We start from the raw sequence: 16970 nt of genomic DNA, 5'->3' as shown, positions 1-16970 counted from the left end.
ACACCACACACATGCACACCTACCACACACCCACACCCCCACACATACATACACACCTACCACATACCCAGACTCACCACACACACGCACAACCACACATCCCACAAACATATGCACACCTACCACACATCCACACACTCACACCACACACATGCACACCTACCACAACCCTGACACATATGCACACCTATCACACACCCAGACTCACCACACACACGCACAACCACACATCCCACAAACATATGCACACCTACCACACACCCACACATCCACACCACACACATGCACACCTACCACACACCCCACACACAGATGCACACCTACCACACACCCACACACCACACACATGCACACCTACCTCACACCCACACACTCACACCACACACATGCACACCTACCACACACCCACAGACTCCCACCACACACATGCACACCTACCACACACCCACACACACACCATACATAAACGTGCACGCCCATCATACCCACATACTGACACGCACATTTGTGCACAGGCACACCACGCACTCACACCACAGCACGTCACATGCATGCATGTGTACACACGCTCCCCCCATGCATGAATGTGCTGTGAGCCTCGGAGCCAGGGTCTTGGTGCACTGTGTCAAGGGTGTGTAAAATGAAAATTTTTTGAATTAGACACACAGGTGGCCATTCCAGAGCCCTCCTGTGCACATGTCATGTCGTGTTCAGTCACTCAGCGCCGTGGAAATCCCAGCTCAGAGACAGCAAGGAGCCCTGCATGGGTTTGCCCGCAACGGCGTGCTGGCTCGATTGAGACTCAGAGGCTGGGACGTCCAGAGGCTGCCCCACCACACCCATTCTGCCCTCTGTGGGCACACCTTGCTCTCCCGCAGAGACTAGAAAGCCAAACACATTTCCCAAACTCCTTGCAGCGGAGTGTCTGGAAGTGACTTCGGTGCTGTCGAGCGACACTAGGTTTGTGGTTTGGAAGGAGGGCGCTCCTGTCTGTGTCGGCGTGCAACACATCCCCAACTTCCAGCTGAAAACAGCCATCTTATTTTGGTCATATTTTAGGGTAAAGAATTCGGGGAGGGGTCTTTGGGGCAATTCTTTTCTGAGTCTGTCATATGAGTGTGTTCAGAAGTCACTGGGCTGTGAGTCCGAGATGGGACACCCACGAGGCTGGAGCTCTGGCGGGGCTGTTGCCTGGACGCCACACGTGGTGTCTCCGGAGTGGCGCTCGCAGGGGGTGCTGGACTTCTCCACATGGCGCTGGTCTCCTCTCGTGGAGCCTCCGAAGACGTCAGGTGGGAGCTGCAGCACCTTTCTGACGTGGCCTCAGGAGCCCTGTGCCTCCACTCCCTTCTCAGACCTCACCTCTCCGTGGGACAGCCCCACAGAACTTGCAGAGCTGTTAAAGGCTGTTGCAGGGGGAGGTGGCACCCTGGGGGCCGCAGCAGCCCAGGGAGCGTGGCTCCCCTGCAGGCGTGGAGACTGGGCTCTAGGTGTTTCTGGGGCAACTCAAGTGGAGATTCTAGAGCTGCTCACATCTGCTGGAATGCAGGCTTTTCATTCATAGAAACAGCAAGCGGCCATGAGTGTGATTTATTGGGAATTGGAGGTGAGTGGAGGGTTTCACGATCTCCTAAACCAACCTGAGGAAACAGGTGGTCATTGTTGGCATTTAACTGTGAATATTTCCAAAGCCTGCCATAGATTGAAACTCACTGCCGTAGCTGTGCAGGGTGTGGATATGATGGGGATGGGGGTTGGTCTCAGTAGGGAGGCAGGGCCCCCGATTTTACTAACACCAGATTTACAGGATCAGCTTGACAAACAGACTGCGTTTTTCTGGCTGGCTGAAAATAAATGGGAGAGAGAAAATAAAACAATACCGGTGCGTTAGTTATCTGTTGTCACATTAAAAGAATTGCTCTGAAACTTAGAGGTTTACAATGTCAAAAAGCATTTACGATCGCAGAGTTTCTGTGGGTTGTTCAGAAAAGCCTGCTGGGTGGCGCTCTGTGGTGAGCAGGTCTATGCCACTTAGCCGCAAAGGCTGAGGGAGCTGAGAGGCTAAAGAAACAGGCCGACAAATCCTGTTTCTCAGAAAGAAACATTCAGCAGTGTGTTGGGAGCAGAAGCCACGGTGTGGGTGGCCGCGAGATCCACGCATTGCTACCCACGGACCCAGGGCTTAGGTAGCAGAGGGAAAGGGAGCGGGAGCTTCAGAAGGATGTGTAAGACAACTGGCCTACCCCTCAGGAAGAGGCAAGAATGCCACCTGCTGGTCCACCCTCAGGAGAAGGCAAGAATTCCACCTGCACCGCAGCCTGTAACTCGCTTAAGGGCAGGACTTTGTGTTTACAATAACGTTAAGGGTTTTTGCCCTAAGGACCCAGAACTAGGGTTCATCGGAAGTCCACATGGCGGCTCAGCATTCAAGATGGAGTCATTTTAGCCTTCGCCACAGGTGGTTCTGGCTGCGTGAGCCTAGATGTTGTCTGGGGTGAAGTGGTCTGAAGGCTCGGCTAGGGCTGGAGGACCCATCAGTGGTCTGAAGGCTCGGCTAGGGCTGGAGGACCCATCAGTGGTCTGAAGGCTCGGCTAGGGCTGGAGGACCCATCTCCTAGATGGTGCACTGTGCTGCCGGCAGGCAGATGCTGCCCTTTGGCGGGAGAGGCCTTGGGTTCTTGGCGCGTGGTCCTCTGTGCACGTCTTCGCTGAGTGTCTCATGGGTGGCCTCTTCCTCCACGCAGGGATCCCAGAGAGCACGGCGGACGCTGCAGTGTTCTTTGCAGCCTCATGTCTGAAGTCACACAGTGTCACTCTGCCACATTCCATGTGTGGGGTGTGAGCCTCTAAGGCTGATTCTGCCTTTAGAAAGGAGGGGTATCGAAGACGTTGGAATATATTTTTAACAAAGACGTGACTATAAAAAATAAAACGATTAAGTGAATTGTATAATATGTATAATTTTATGACAAGAAATTTGAAAATTGAGAGGAAATACATTACCAGAATAAGTGGAAAACTTGGGTAAATCAATTAAAAAGGAAGAAATTGGCAAGTCCATTTAACATTCGTTAGTGCAAAACGTGCCAACACCAAATGGTTTTAAAGCTGACTTCTTCCTCGTTGGTAAGGAACAAGTTCTTCTAGTATTTTAAAAGATATTCCAGAAAATAGAAAAAGGTGAAAGTTTTTCCAATTCATATTATATAGCTAATGTAACTTCGTATCAAATTTTGATATAGTATGAGAAAAATATTCCAATTTATTTTGTAAAATGGGTGCAAAAATCCAAATAAAATACCATAAATTTATACACAGTCATTTATTAAGGAACAGCACACCATAGTGAAGCTTTTATTGCATACATGTAACAGTGACTTAATATTAGGAAGCATAATATAATACATTACATCAGTACACTAAAGTACACAAATCATGTAATTATGTTGTAATTAGTGAAAAAAGCACTTGATGAAATTTAGCAGTCATTTCTCATAAAATCTTCTATTTAAAATAAAAGGGGGCCAGGCGTGGTAGCACACGCCTTCAGTCCCAGCTACTCGGGAGGCTGAGGCAGGACAATCGCTTGAACCTGGGAGGCAGAGGTTCCAGTGAGCGGAGATCACACCACTGCACTCCAGCCTGGGCGACAGAGCGAGATTCTGTCCCAAAAAATAAAGTAAGGCCGGGCGTGGTGGCTCACGCCTGAAATCCCAGCACTTTGGGAGGCCGAGGCGGGCGGATCATGAGGTCAGAAGATCGAGACCATCCTGGCTAACACGGTGAAACCCCGTCTCTACTAAAAATACAAAAAATTAGCCGGGCGATGTGGCGGGCGCCTGTAGTCTGAGGCAGGAGAATGGCGTGAACCCTTGGGGGGCGGAGCCTGCAGTGAGCCGAGATCGCGCCACTGCACTCCAGCCTGGGTGAAAGAGTGAGACTCCTTCTCAAAAAATAAATAAATAAATAAATAATAAAGTAAAAGAAAATATGGAATTTAAATAACCTTGTGTCTAAAAATCACACCTACTTTTTCAAAAAGAACAGATAACATATTAATTGATGAAATATTAATGATCAGCATTAAAGTTGGGAAAAAATCAGGGATGCCTGTCTCACTGCTACCCCTCAACCTGCATTTGGGGATCCTCATGGCGGAGGAAGGCAGGCACATGCAGTAGAGATTGTGCACGTTAGGCCAGAAGTGCTGACATGCTCCCCTCCCTGCAGAAGAGAGGGATGCCCATCCAGAAGATCCAAAAGCTTCATTCATCTAATAACCTACAGAACCAATAAGATGCTTTGGGTAAGTGATTGAACATATAAAATTGCTTTTATGGACTGGCAACAACCAGTTATCATAGAACTTGAAATAATAACAATGAATTCTACATGTAACAGAGTCAAAAGCAATAAAATAATGCCTAAGAATATGTTTCATAGATGGCAAGATGACGAACCAGCATTGGCCACCGGCCCCTCGTCCCAGATCAACTCTGGGCAACGGCAGAAGGACACCCTGCCTAGCCCTCCTGGGGCTGGGGCTGGAGGCTGGGCTGGACACCCATTACATAGGATCTGAAAGTTCTTCTTTCAGAAGAATGACACGCTGACACTCCAGAGATGAAAAGCAGAGTGCTCTGTCACTTACAGCTCCAAACGAGGAAGGCGTCCAGGCATGGCCGCACGAGGCACCCGGGGACGGGGTAGCAGACAGCTGGGGCTGCCGGGTGGCTGGTATGTGGGCAGCAGGTGGGGTGGCTGGGTTTCTGGGACTCCCTGTGGATTGGCTAATTTGGGTGATTTAGAGCTCTGGGTCACAGGGCTGTCCCTGGTAGTCTGGCCCTTGCCCCTGGGGCAGATTTGGGCAGACATGCAGTGGCCTGGAGTGTGAGGGGCTGATGAGGAGGTGGTTGGGCGTGGACTTAACTGGCTGCTCAAGGAGGGAACTGACCGGCCTCTAGGGCCTCAAAGCTGGGTCAAGACAGCACATCAGTAATAATAAAACCCAAGCTGTATCACCCCACCAAGGCCAGGAGGGCAGGGTGTGTCCCAGAGTGGAGGTGACTGCCCCCTGCACAGATGCACCTGCTGCCTGTGGGGTCAGGGTGTCTGCAGGCACTCCCCGATGTCCACCCCCTGGATCTCTGGGTCTCCCCTCCAGGGACCCAGCCTTGGTGCACAGACCTGCCTTGGCTGAGCATTAGAGCTTGCTGGGCTCGCACTCTGTTGTGTGCTGACTGCCCCACAGCTTTGCCCATCCTCTGCAGCAGCCCATGCCTTCACACTTGTCCTGACGCTTATGCACCTCCTGGTGTTCTCATTATCCCCTGCAGGGTTAGTGTGACTTGGCAACGGCTAGCGCATGGCTGTCCCTGTAGGCATTTGCCCCCAAGACCCTCCAGGCCACTTAACCATCACATGGGCTAAGGCATAGTCCTCCCTGGGATGCTTGCTCAGGCCACCGCCAGTGAACCCTCCGTGACCAGCCCCTGCCTTGAGCCAGGGACCATCCAGGTCCCACCTTCCACTCCAGGTGGCCCCTCCCTCGCCAGGCAGGCCGTGGCTGGCTGGTCTCAAAATCCCACTTGCTGTCTGTTTTTGTTTTTCTCTCTTTCTTTCTTTCTTTCTTTCTTTCTTTCTTTCTTTCTTTCTTTCTTTCTTTCTTTCTTTCTTTCTTTCTTTCTTTCTTTCTTTCTTTCTTTCTTTCTTTCTTTCTTTCTTCTTTCTTCCTTCCTTCCTTCCTTCCTTCTTTCTTTCTTTCTTTTTCTTTCTTTCTTCTTTCTTTCTTTCTCTCTCTTTCCTTCCTTCCTTTCTTTCTCTTTCTTTTCTTTCTTTCTTTCTCTCTCTCTTTCTTCCTTTCCTTCCTTCTTTCCTTCTTTCTTTCTCTCTCTTTTTTTTTTTTGAGGTGAAAGCTCGCTCTTGTCCCCCAGGCTGGAGTGCAATGGCACGATCTCCGCTCACTGCAACCTCCACCTCCCAGGTTCAAGCGATTCTCCTGCCTCAGCCTCCTGAGTATCTGGGATTATAGGTGTTCGCCACCACGCCCGGCTAATTTTTGTATTTTTAGTAGAGATGGGGTTTCACCATGTTGGCCAGGCTGGTCTCGAACTCCTGATCTCAGGTGATCTGCCCGCCTCAGCCTCTGAAAGTGCGGGATTACAGGTGTAAGCCACCATGCCCGGCCTTGCTGTCTGTTTTCTTGGCCCATGGGAGAGGACCCAAGAAGGATGTTGGATAGAAAGAGTTTCCAACTTCAGCACAGTTCTAAAAAAGCCTCAGCCAGCCAGCAGGTTGCCTTCGAGCCAAAGTTGCCCACCGGAGGACTCTTGCCATGGGCAGAAAAACAGCCAGCTCGAGTACCCTCTCTTGCCCTGTCCTTGTCGGGAGCAGCTGGAGGAAGCCCCAGGTTCAGTCCAGCCAAGGAGGTTCCTCCTGCACCCTCTTGGAGAGAGGTCCCGCTGGCACACCTCCTTGTGCCACACGCAGCCAGCAGGGGGCAGCCGTGAGCTGCAAGTATCGGGAATTCATGCCAGAGTCTTTGCTGCCTTTATCCCTTGTGTGTTAACGTACTTGTAAAATCTGTCCTGGGGAACGCAGCCAGTTCACCTCTCAGCATCCCAAGTGGGAAAGGGGAAAAATCAGCCGGCCTGTCCTCATCCTCGGTCCCTGGGGGATCTGAGGAATAAAGAATGGAGGAGCTGCCAATCCTAGAGAGCACTGGGCTGTCCCTGTGTCCCTTCTGAGATGGGAGAGGCCACGTGGGGTGAACTTACGGGCTTGGGCTTTTGAAACAATTCGAAGGGTGAGGCCTCACCAGTAGAGGGCAGAGAAACTAAGGCAAGTTCTGGATTTTATCTTGAGTACTGCTATTATTTATTTATTTATTTACTGAGATGGAGTTTTGCTCTTGTTGCCCAGGCTGGAGTGCAATGGTGCAATCTTGGCTCACTGCAAACTCCGCCTCCCAGGTTCAAGCGATTCTCCTGCCTCAGCCTCCCAAGTAGTTGGGATTACAGGCATGCACCCCCATGCCCAGCTAATTGTGTGTGTGTGTGTGTGTGTGTGTGTGTGTGTGTATTTTTTTTTTTTTTGTAGAGACAGGGTTTCACCATATTGGCCAGGCTGGTCTCGAACTCCTGACCTCAAGTGATCCATCTGCCTTGGCCTCTCAAAGTGCTGGGATTACAGGTGTGAGCCACCACACCCAGCCTTGAGAACTATTATTTAAATCCTTTGAAATAAAAGATAAAGGAAGAGAGGATTTTAAGAGGTTTTCATTTTTGACAAAATTTGAGCTACAGGATACTGGAAAAGTTGAATTCTTTGAAAAGTACGCTGAATTTACAACAAGCAAGGGGGAATCTCTGGGGGGTGAACTGGTGCCGCACAACAAAGAGGGCGTTGGGATCCAGGACCGTTTGTTTGCCTGCAGCGTTGCAGGGGTCTGGCGTGCTTAGTCAAGGGTCTTGGGGACAAGCTCTGGCCATGGGGGCCGTAAAACTGAGACCCTGCAGAAGGCAGGACCTTGGAAGGGCCACACTCTCTGTGCAGGGGGCACTACAGAAACCTCTACTCTGCAGAACAGGGAATGAAAAGGGATTTTGCCTGTATCGGCCTGGCTTCTGGGTAGGAAAAAAAACAACTGCCCTGAGATGTACACACAGGCCTGAACTTCAGATGGCTTTGGGGTTGGAGTGGATGCTGCCTGCATAGTTGCAGAGGTGCCAAGCCAATAAATCACACCAAAGCGTGGTCTTGCCTTAGTGACATCCCTGGGGCTCCTGGGGAAAGAAGATGAGACCTGGATATGAAGGGAAAGGAATCCCCTGAAATAGGGGATCCCAGAAGACAGCTTCAAGATTCATGACTTGGAAACTCATCAGGTAACACACTCACTGAGGGAGACATGTTGTAGGCACAGCAAAGGGCAGAATTCGTTCAATGAGACCTCAGAATAATAGCACTTTGGAGAGGCACTGCATGATACATAGTTTTAAATAATTGGAGCCGTAAAAGAATAAACTGGGAGGCTGGGCACAGTGGCTCACACCTGTAATCCCAGCACTTTGGGAGGCTGAGGCAGGTGGATTGCCTGAAGTCAGGAGTTCAAGGCCAGTCTGGCCAACATGGTGAATCCCCATCTCTACTTAAAATACAAAAAAAATTAGCCAGGTGTGGTGGCGCACGCCTGTAATCCCAGCTACTTGGGAGGCTGAGGCAGGAGAATCGCTTGAGCCCAGGAGGTGGAGCTTGCAGTGAGCTGAGATCGTACCACTGCACTCCAGCCTGGGCGACAGAGCGAGACTTTGTCTCAAAAAAAAAAAAAAAAAAAAGAATAAACTGGGAACAAGATAAAATAGACAAGATTCCAAGGTATAAAAACAGGAGTATTTGAAAGAAAAAGCAAACAATCTTGTGACTTCTTGTATTAAAAGCTACATTTTTATTTTCTGTGCAGGGAAGAGTGGATCACAGCCATTGGGAACTTTCTTCACCCATCAAAGCCTCAGGGCCGAAGCATCCTGAACAAGAACTCGGGAGAGTGAAAGAAACAGTTACCTGTCGGCTGCAGCTGGTACCAGCTCCCCACCCTGTACAGAGCCCGAAGTGTCCTCTCTCTCCCCATCACCCAGCACCAGACTCTGCCCTGTGACTTCAGCCTGCACCTACTTCCTGGCCCCATCCAGCCTTCCAGCCTCACTAGATCATCATGGGCCACTGGCCAACACACAGGGCAGTGCCTAGCCCAGGCCGTGGTCACACATGGCTGGGTTAGTAGCTGAAAACATTGTTTTTCACTGCCCTCACAGTAATGGCACCTGCCCCCATTTTCTGTGATTGAATTTTTGGATCCTGCTACCGGGTTATGATAGATTTTATGGTATGTCTCAAGATGTTGAGATAAAGGTAATAAAACAGCTATAAAGTCCTGGCTCAAGAAGTGTTACAAACCCAAGCTGGGTAAGTACAAGAAAACCGCACCCAGACACAACATAGTAAAATTGCTGAAAACCAAAGACGAATAGAACACTTAATAGTTGGAGAAAAAAAGCCACATTACCTTCATAAAGACGCCAATCATGCTAACATCTGACTTCGAAATAGAAATATAAAATCCAAACCACAAGGGAATGTGATCTTCAAAATGTTGAAAGAATTTAATTGTTAAGTGAAATAATTAACTGCCAACCTAAATTCTATTCCTAATGGAAATACTCTCCAAGAATAGAGGTGAAATAAATACAGACTCACACAAGAGAAATCACGAGTGTTTTTCCTCAGGAGACACGAGCTGACTGGTATGAGGAGAGGTGTTTGAAACGTCCTTAGAGGGAGGGCTAGAGACACAGGGAGGAGAAACCTTCAGAACACACCTTCCATTGAGGGCCAAAAAAGTCAACTATGGATTCTTTGAAAATGCCCCAAACTCGTAAATCTCTGGTGATGCTGACCAAGAAAACAATGAAGGAATGCACCCTGCGAAGGGGAAGGAGAAGGGGAGATTGCAGGAGATCTGTGGACATTAAAAATAGGCACATAGACACCGTGGAATACTATGCAGCCGTAAAAAAGGATGAGTTCATGTCCTTTGTAGTGACATGGATGAAGCTGAAAACCATCATTCTGAGCAAACTATTGCAAGGACAGAAAAGCAAACACCACATGTTCTCACTCATAGGTGGGAATTGAACAATGAGAACACATGGACATAGGGCGGGGAACATCACACACTGGGGCCTGTCGTGGGGTTATGGGAGTGGGGAGGGATAGCATTAGGAGATATACCTAATGTAAATGACGAGTTAATGGGTGCAGCACACCAGCATGGCACATGGATACATATGTAACAAACCTGCACATTGTGCACATGCACCCTGGAATTTAAAGTATAATGATAATAAAAAAATAAAGCACAAGGAACGTGCTAACAAATTTGAAAGTTTTGATGAGATGGAAAAATTCCTAGAAAATTATAACTTACCAAAACTGAAAGAAGAAGAAAGATAAATGACCCCACATTTGTTAAATAAATTGGATCTGTCATTAAAATATTCCATACAGTGGAACCTCTAGTCACAAATGCTTCACCAGTGAATTCTACTAAACATTTAAGGAATAAATAACACCCATCTCACACAAACTCTTTTAGAGCTGTGGCATCACGGGAACAGCAACTCCACCTGTCATGTCTCAGCTCCAGGAAAACGTGATACCCAAACTCAACAAAGAAAAAATAAACGTACAGACCAGTCTCACTCATGAACATAAACAGAAATCCTCAACAAGTTATTAGCATGTAAGACCTGGCAGTTGGCCAGGCGTGGTGGTTCACGCCTGTAATCCCAGCACTTTGGGAGGCTGAGGTGGGTGGACCACGAGGTCAGGAGATCGAGACCATCCTGGCTAACACGGTGAAACCCCATCTCTACTAAAAATAAAAAAATTAGCCGGGCGTGGTGGCGGGCGCCTGTAGTCCCAGCTACTCGGAGAGGCTGAGGCAGGAGAATGGTGTGAACCCGGGAGGCGGAGCTTGCAGTGAGTCGAGATCGCGCCACTGCACTCCAGCCTGGGCGACAGAGCGAGACTCTGTGTCAAAAACAAAAAACAAATAAACAACCCTGGAAGTATGTAATGAACATATTAAACTGAGTCATCTCTCTCTCCTCCTGCCTCTGTGTGTGTGTGTTTGTGTGTGTGTGTTTGTGTGTGTGTGTTTGTGTGTGTGTTTGTGTGTGTGTGTTTGTGTGTGTGTGTGGTTTTTTTTTTGTGTGTGTGTATATATATTTCTACAAACCAATGAAAAAATGACTGGCAGCCTAGGAGGCAATGTGCGTAGAACTGAACAAACACTTCACAAAAGAAGATGTCCCATGGCCAGTGAACATGAAATGGTGACCAACCTCATTAACATCAGGGAAATGCAATGCAAAGCGCAAGATACATCAGCACATTCACCAAAATGTATAAAATTGAGGAGACCAACCACACCGAGCATTGGGGAGGTTGTGGGGCGAAGAGAGCTCTGTGCACAGCGGTGGGGAGGGCACACATGGAAGGTCCTCCCATTGCCTGCGAGGTGGCAGGGCCGGAACGTCTGTGCTGGCTTCCTTCCTCCCTCGTGGCTCTGTGGCTTGGACAGCTGCAGGCTGGCCAGAGCCGCTCCACTGGAATTGCATTTCTGGGGCCTCAATTCCTGCTGTCAGCTGGGTTCCCCGATTTCTTTCCATGTAGCCTCAGGCTCTCTCCCTCTGCACGTGGCTTCTCCACCTGGTGTCTTTAGAGGGGCAGCTGGGCTTCATCCATGTTCACCTCAGGCTTCCAAGAGGCATAAGACCGAGCTGCCCAGCCCTCGTGAGACTCAGACTCAGAACTACAACATAGGCCCCACCCAGATCCGTGAGGTGTGGACTACAAGGGTGCCAATACAGGAGGCAGGCTAACACCTGCACCACCTGCACCACCATCCCCACCGGCATGTGCCCAGACGATGGCAAGTGAGAAAGCAACCACACAGGCGTGCATAGGGGATGCCATGATGTAAAAATTTAAACCAACCTGACAGACATTGTGTATTAAGCACATCTTTAGCAAAGACACAGACACATTTGGAGGGCAAGGATAGCCCCGTGTGAAGGATGGGGTTACCTCTGGGTCTCACTGTGTTGCCCAGGCTGGAGTGCAGTGGTGCGATCTCGGCTCACTGCAACCTCCGCCTCCTGGGTTCAAGCAATTCTCCTGCCTCAGCCTCCCGAGTAGCTGGGATTACAGGTGCGTGCCACCAGGCCCGGCTAATTTTGGTATTTTTAGTAGAGACCAGGAGACGGCTGGTCTCAAACTCCTGACCTCAGGTGATCTGCCTGCCTTGGCCTCCCAAAGTGCTGGGATTACAGTCATGAGCCACCACGCCCGGCCAAATCATGTCTTTAAAATAATTAGAAGCAATTATGTCAAAATGTTAAAATAGGACATATGTGGGTGGTGAGTTTACAAGTGTTTGTTATATTATTCTACCATCTATTATCTATCTATCTACCTATTTATCTATATCTATCTATCATCTATTTATCTGTCTATATCTATCATCTGTCTATTATCTGTCTATCTCTATCATCTATCTCTATTTATCATCTATCTATTATCTATTTCTATCATCTATCAATTATCTATCACCTATCTATTATCTATCTGTCTATTATCTATCTATCTACCTATCTGTCATCTATCTGTCTATCATCTATCTCTATCATTTATCTATGTAATCTGTATGAGTAACGTTAAGCAACACTTACTTAAAAGTATCCAGAGCGGTACTAAGAGCTCCCATGTCCCCTGTGTCTCTCCAGGAAGTGGTCACTGCCTTTGCCCCATCCCACTGCAGACATGCACTCCTTGCCATCATTCTTTCTCGGACGCCAGCCCTGGCCCCTGGTCCTGTAGGGGTCAGCCAGGTTTCTCCACCTGAGATTCTCCTTTTTCCCTTTGTAATTGATTGGTCTTTTGTGGGAGTCATTCCGGATTCCACCAGTGTCCTGTTCTTTAAGTCTCCACCCAGCAGCCTCACAGCTCAAACAACCGCCCCAAATTAGCCGCCTCCAGGAGAGTTGCCCATGGACGAACCTTCACTTCTGTAATTCCTTCTGCATTTATTAGCTGACATGTGACTATTAACAAGTGTGAGTTTTCTCGTCTTCCTTGTTTGCTCATGTACACTATTAACTTGTGGGTTCCTATTTTATTCAGAGGGCTATAATCCATGAATTACATTTATTTATTTATTTGTTTGTTTGTTTATTTATTTGTGTTGAGAGTGAGTCTCTGTCACCCAGGCTGGAGTGCAATGGCACAATCTCGGCCCACTGCAACCTCCACCTCCCAGGTTCAAGTAATTCTCCTGCCTCAGACTCCTGAGTAGCTAGGACTGCAGGCACCCGCCACCACACCCAGTGAATTTTTTTATTTTAGTAGAGATGGGGTTTTACCATGTTGTCCAGGCTGGTCTTGTACTCCTGACCTTAACTGAGCCACCCACCTCGGCTTCCCAAGGTGCTGGGATTACAGGCATGAGCCACCATGCTCGGCCAATTATTTATTTCTGATGTTAAAATGGTTTCCGATTTAGGCATGGGAGCCCCTTTGGGCTGGCCCCGGTGTCCCTTCGACAGGCCTGTATCATTCATTGACTAAGTCTGTACTTCATGGCACAAAAAGATGTCCCAGGCTCATTTTATTCTTTCCCTGCCTGGCCCTGGAATCATTCCTTTCAGTGCAGGATGGTGTCTAGAAACCAAGGTCCGGGCACTGGGTCTGCTCATTGCTGCCAGGGTGTTAATGCCACTGAGTCCTCTCAGTGGACAGCCTGGGAAGTATGTGTGTGTTTATCCGTACATGACACTCATCTGTAAGTATCTTTGTATCTATCTGTGCATCCAGTCAACAGCCACGAGTTCTTACCAGTACTCTCAGTTCCAACCCAGGATTCTTTCTAGCCTCTCAGACTTTTGTGTTTGTGAATGTCTTCCCCAGCAGGCAGTAACTCGATCCCCTTCATCCTGAATAGATTTACTTGTTTGCTTAACATTACTTATCTCCCTGTCGCACTGATGGCCTCCGTCTACTCACTTTGTGCCCCTTCCCTGACACCCCTTGGCAATGGGGCCCAGTGGCCTGCATTCTGAGGGGCTCCTCTGCACTCCTGCCACCCGCCCCCCGCCCCGTGTCCTAGGAAGCCAGAGCCTCTGGTCCACACCTTTGTGCAGCTGCCAGGCTCCAGCCTGTGCCTCAGTGTGACTTCCCAATCTCCATCACTTCCTCATGTCCTCAACCCCTTGGCTGTCTCTTCCATGCTAGAAGGGGAGGGAAGAGAAGGGGAAGGGGAAGGAAGGTGTCTTAGTCTGTTGGAGTTACTATGACAGAATACCACAGCTCAGGTGTCTTATAAAAAACAGACACTTAGGTCTCACAGCTCTGGAGGCTGGAAGTCCAAGATCAAGGCGCTGGTGGATTCCATGTCTGGCTAAGTCCTGCTTTCTGGATCATCGAGGTGCTGGCGGTTTCCATGTCTGACTAAGACTTTCTGGTTCATCGAGGCGCCGGCGGATTCCGTGTCTGGCTAAGTCCTGCTTTCTGCTTCATCGAGGCGCTGGCGTATTCTGTGTCTGGCTAAGTCCTGCTTTCTGGTTCGTCCAGGCGCCAGCAGATTCTGTGTCTGGCCAAGGCCTTGCTTCTGGTTCATCGAGGCGCTGGTAGGTTCTGTGTCTGGCCAAGGCTTTCTGGTTCACAGATGCCACACTCTCACTGTGAGCTCACATCGGGGAAGGGTGCATGAACTCCCTTGGCCCTCTTTCATAAGGGCACAAATCCCATTCATACGGGCTCTGCCACCATGACCTAATCTCCTCCCCAAAGAGCCCACCTCCTGATACTCTCTCCTTGGGGACTAGGATTTCAGCACAGGAATTTTGGGAGGACACAAACATTCCAGCCATAGCATTCTGCCTTGCAAAATTCATGTCTTCCTCATATGCAAAATACATTCACTCCATCCTAACAGACCAAAAGTTTCCAGTCATTCCAGCATCAACTTGATGGTCTAAGTCCAAAAGTCTCATTTAAATATGTAAATCAGAGCTGGGTGAGACTCAAGGTATGATTCATTCCGAGGCAGATTCTCCTCCAGCTGTGAGCCTACAGAAGCAAACAAGATGTGAGCTTCCAAAACACAGGGGTGGGACAGGCAGAGGACAGACGCACCTATTCCAAAAGGGAGAAATAGGAAAGAAGAAAGGGTAACAGGTCCTGAGCAACAACGAAGGCGATAAAGCAAACAGCATTAGCTCATAAGACTCAAGAATAGTCTTGTTTTGGCCTAATTCGCTGGTCTCCCATCCCACTGGGGCAGTTGAGGGATCCACCTTTCAGAGACAGTGGGTGCAGCCCTGCCCGCTTGCTCTGTGCCTAGGCCCAGCCCCTATGGCTGTTCTGTGGCGGCCCCACCTCTGCATGGTTCTGTGTCTGACACTGGAGGTGTGAAATCAGACGCCACCATCCTCCACTGCTCTGAGGTCTTGGAGGCGGCCCTGACTCCACAGCTGTTTGGCATTGCCGTAGTGGGGGCTTTCTGTGGAAGCTCTGCCCCACAGTGGTCATCTATCTGGCCTCCCAGCTTTCTGAGGCATCCCTTGAAATCGAGGTGGAGGTAGCCATGCCCCACAGCTTTGCTGGGTGCACAGACCACCGGCGCCTGCTGGAGCCCCACTGGGGCGGTGAAAAGGGCTGCAAGGAAGTGCAGGGAGTGCATCCCACCAGGCCAGGCAGCCTTCCTTTGAAGTCCCTCTGTTTCCAGGGCGCTTGCGCTCTGGGTCTGTGATGGATGGGGCAGTCCCATGATCTCCAAACCATCAGCCTCTGGGCTCATTCTTTCACTGTCTCCATGGACAGCACCTGGCTTCCGCAGAGGTGGCTGAGCTATGCTGATCTCATCGAGCGGTGGCTTGGCCACACCCTTGTTCTCTCCTGAACACGCTTTCTCATTCGTTTCTGCATGAGCCGGATGAATTCAAATTTTTAAGTTTTAATTCCCTTTTGACTAAAAGCTTCATCTTTAAATCATTTTCCTCTTCATGTATTTCACTACAAGCATTCAAGAGCCCCAAGCTGCACCTTAATGCTTTGCTTAGAAATGTCTTCAGCCAAATACCCTATTTCTTCCCTTGCAGGTTCTACCCTTCACAAAATACTAGGACAGGAGCACAATTCAGTCAAGTTCTTTACCACTTTGTGACAAAGATCGCCTTTCCTCCAGTTTCTAGTCATTTCCATCTGAGACCTCATTAGAATGCCCTTTACTGTCCATATTTCTAGCATATTCCGTGCCTGATCACCAAGAAGACTGAAGAGTTCTCTGTAACTCTCCTCTCTTCTTTCTGGCCCTCACCATAAATGCCTTTAAGATGACAAAGTTTCTTTGCTTGATCAAACTTTAATCAGGCTCCTGAACCTTCTAGACCCCTCTGTGCCCTTCCTTGTAAAGTCCAGTTTTAGCAAGAACCCTGCTAAGTCAGTTTATCATGAACCCTTCCCCCCACCCCTCCATATCTGATCTTCCTCAATATCTGATCAGGTTCCTCATCCCCCACTACCCCCCACGGGAGGCCTGGTCCCCTGGCCTGCCTTCAGCATCCTGTTAGGGGGTTTAGCCAGAACCCCTCACCCCTGATGCTTCCTCCTGGTCATTTTCCATCCCCTGATCCCACCTGCTCCTTGGCTGTAATCCCCACTTGGCCAGGTTGTATTCAGAGTTGAGCCATCTCTCTCCCACTGCAGAATCCCATTGTCATGGTCCTATGCCTATCACAACAGTCCTGAATAAAGTCTTCCTCAGTGTTCTCTAACAAGTACCACTGAATAATTTTTTCATTAACAAAGAATGGGGCCAAACATTAACAAAGAATGGGACACGGTGGCTCACACCTGTAATCCCAGCACTTTGGGAGGCTGAGGCAGGCAGATCACAAGGTCAGGAGATCGAGACCATCGGGGCTAACATGGTGAAACCTGTTTCTACTAAAAACACAAAAAATTAGCCAGGCGTGGTGGTGTGCGACTGTAGTCCCAGCTACTTGGGAGGCTGAGGCAGGAGAATCACTTGAACCCGGGAGGCAGAGGTTGCAGTGAGCCGAGATTGCGCCACTGTGCTCCAGCCTGGGCGACCGAGCAGAGACTCTGTTCCAAAAAAAAAACAAAATTGGTGGGGGAAAGGGAGACAGATCAGACTGTTACTGTGTCTATGTAGAAAAAGGAAGACAGAAGAAACTCCATTTTGATCTGTACTAAGAAAAATTGTTCTGCTTTGAGATGCTATTAACCTATAACTTTAGCCCCAACTCTGTGCTCACAGAAACATGTGCTGTATTGAATCAAGGTTTAAGGGATTTAGGGCTGTGCAGGATGTGTCTTGTTAACAATTT

Source organism: Hylobates moloch, unplaced genomic scaffold, assembly GCF_009828535.3.
Source record: "Hylobates moloch isolate HMO894 unplaced genomic scaffold, HMol_V3 SCAFFOLD_9, whole genome shotgun sequence".
In the NCBI taxonomy this organism is placed as follows: Eukaryota; Metazoa; Chordata; class Mammalia; order Primates; family Hylobatidae; genus Hylobates; species Hylobates moloch.
Note: the sequence above shows the minus strand (reverse complement) of the source record.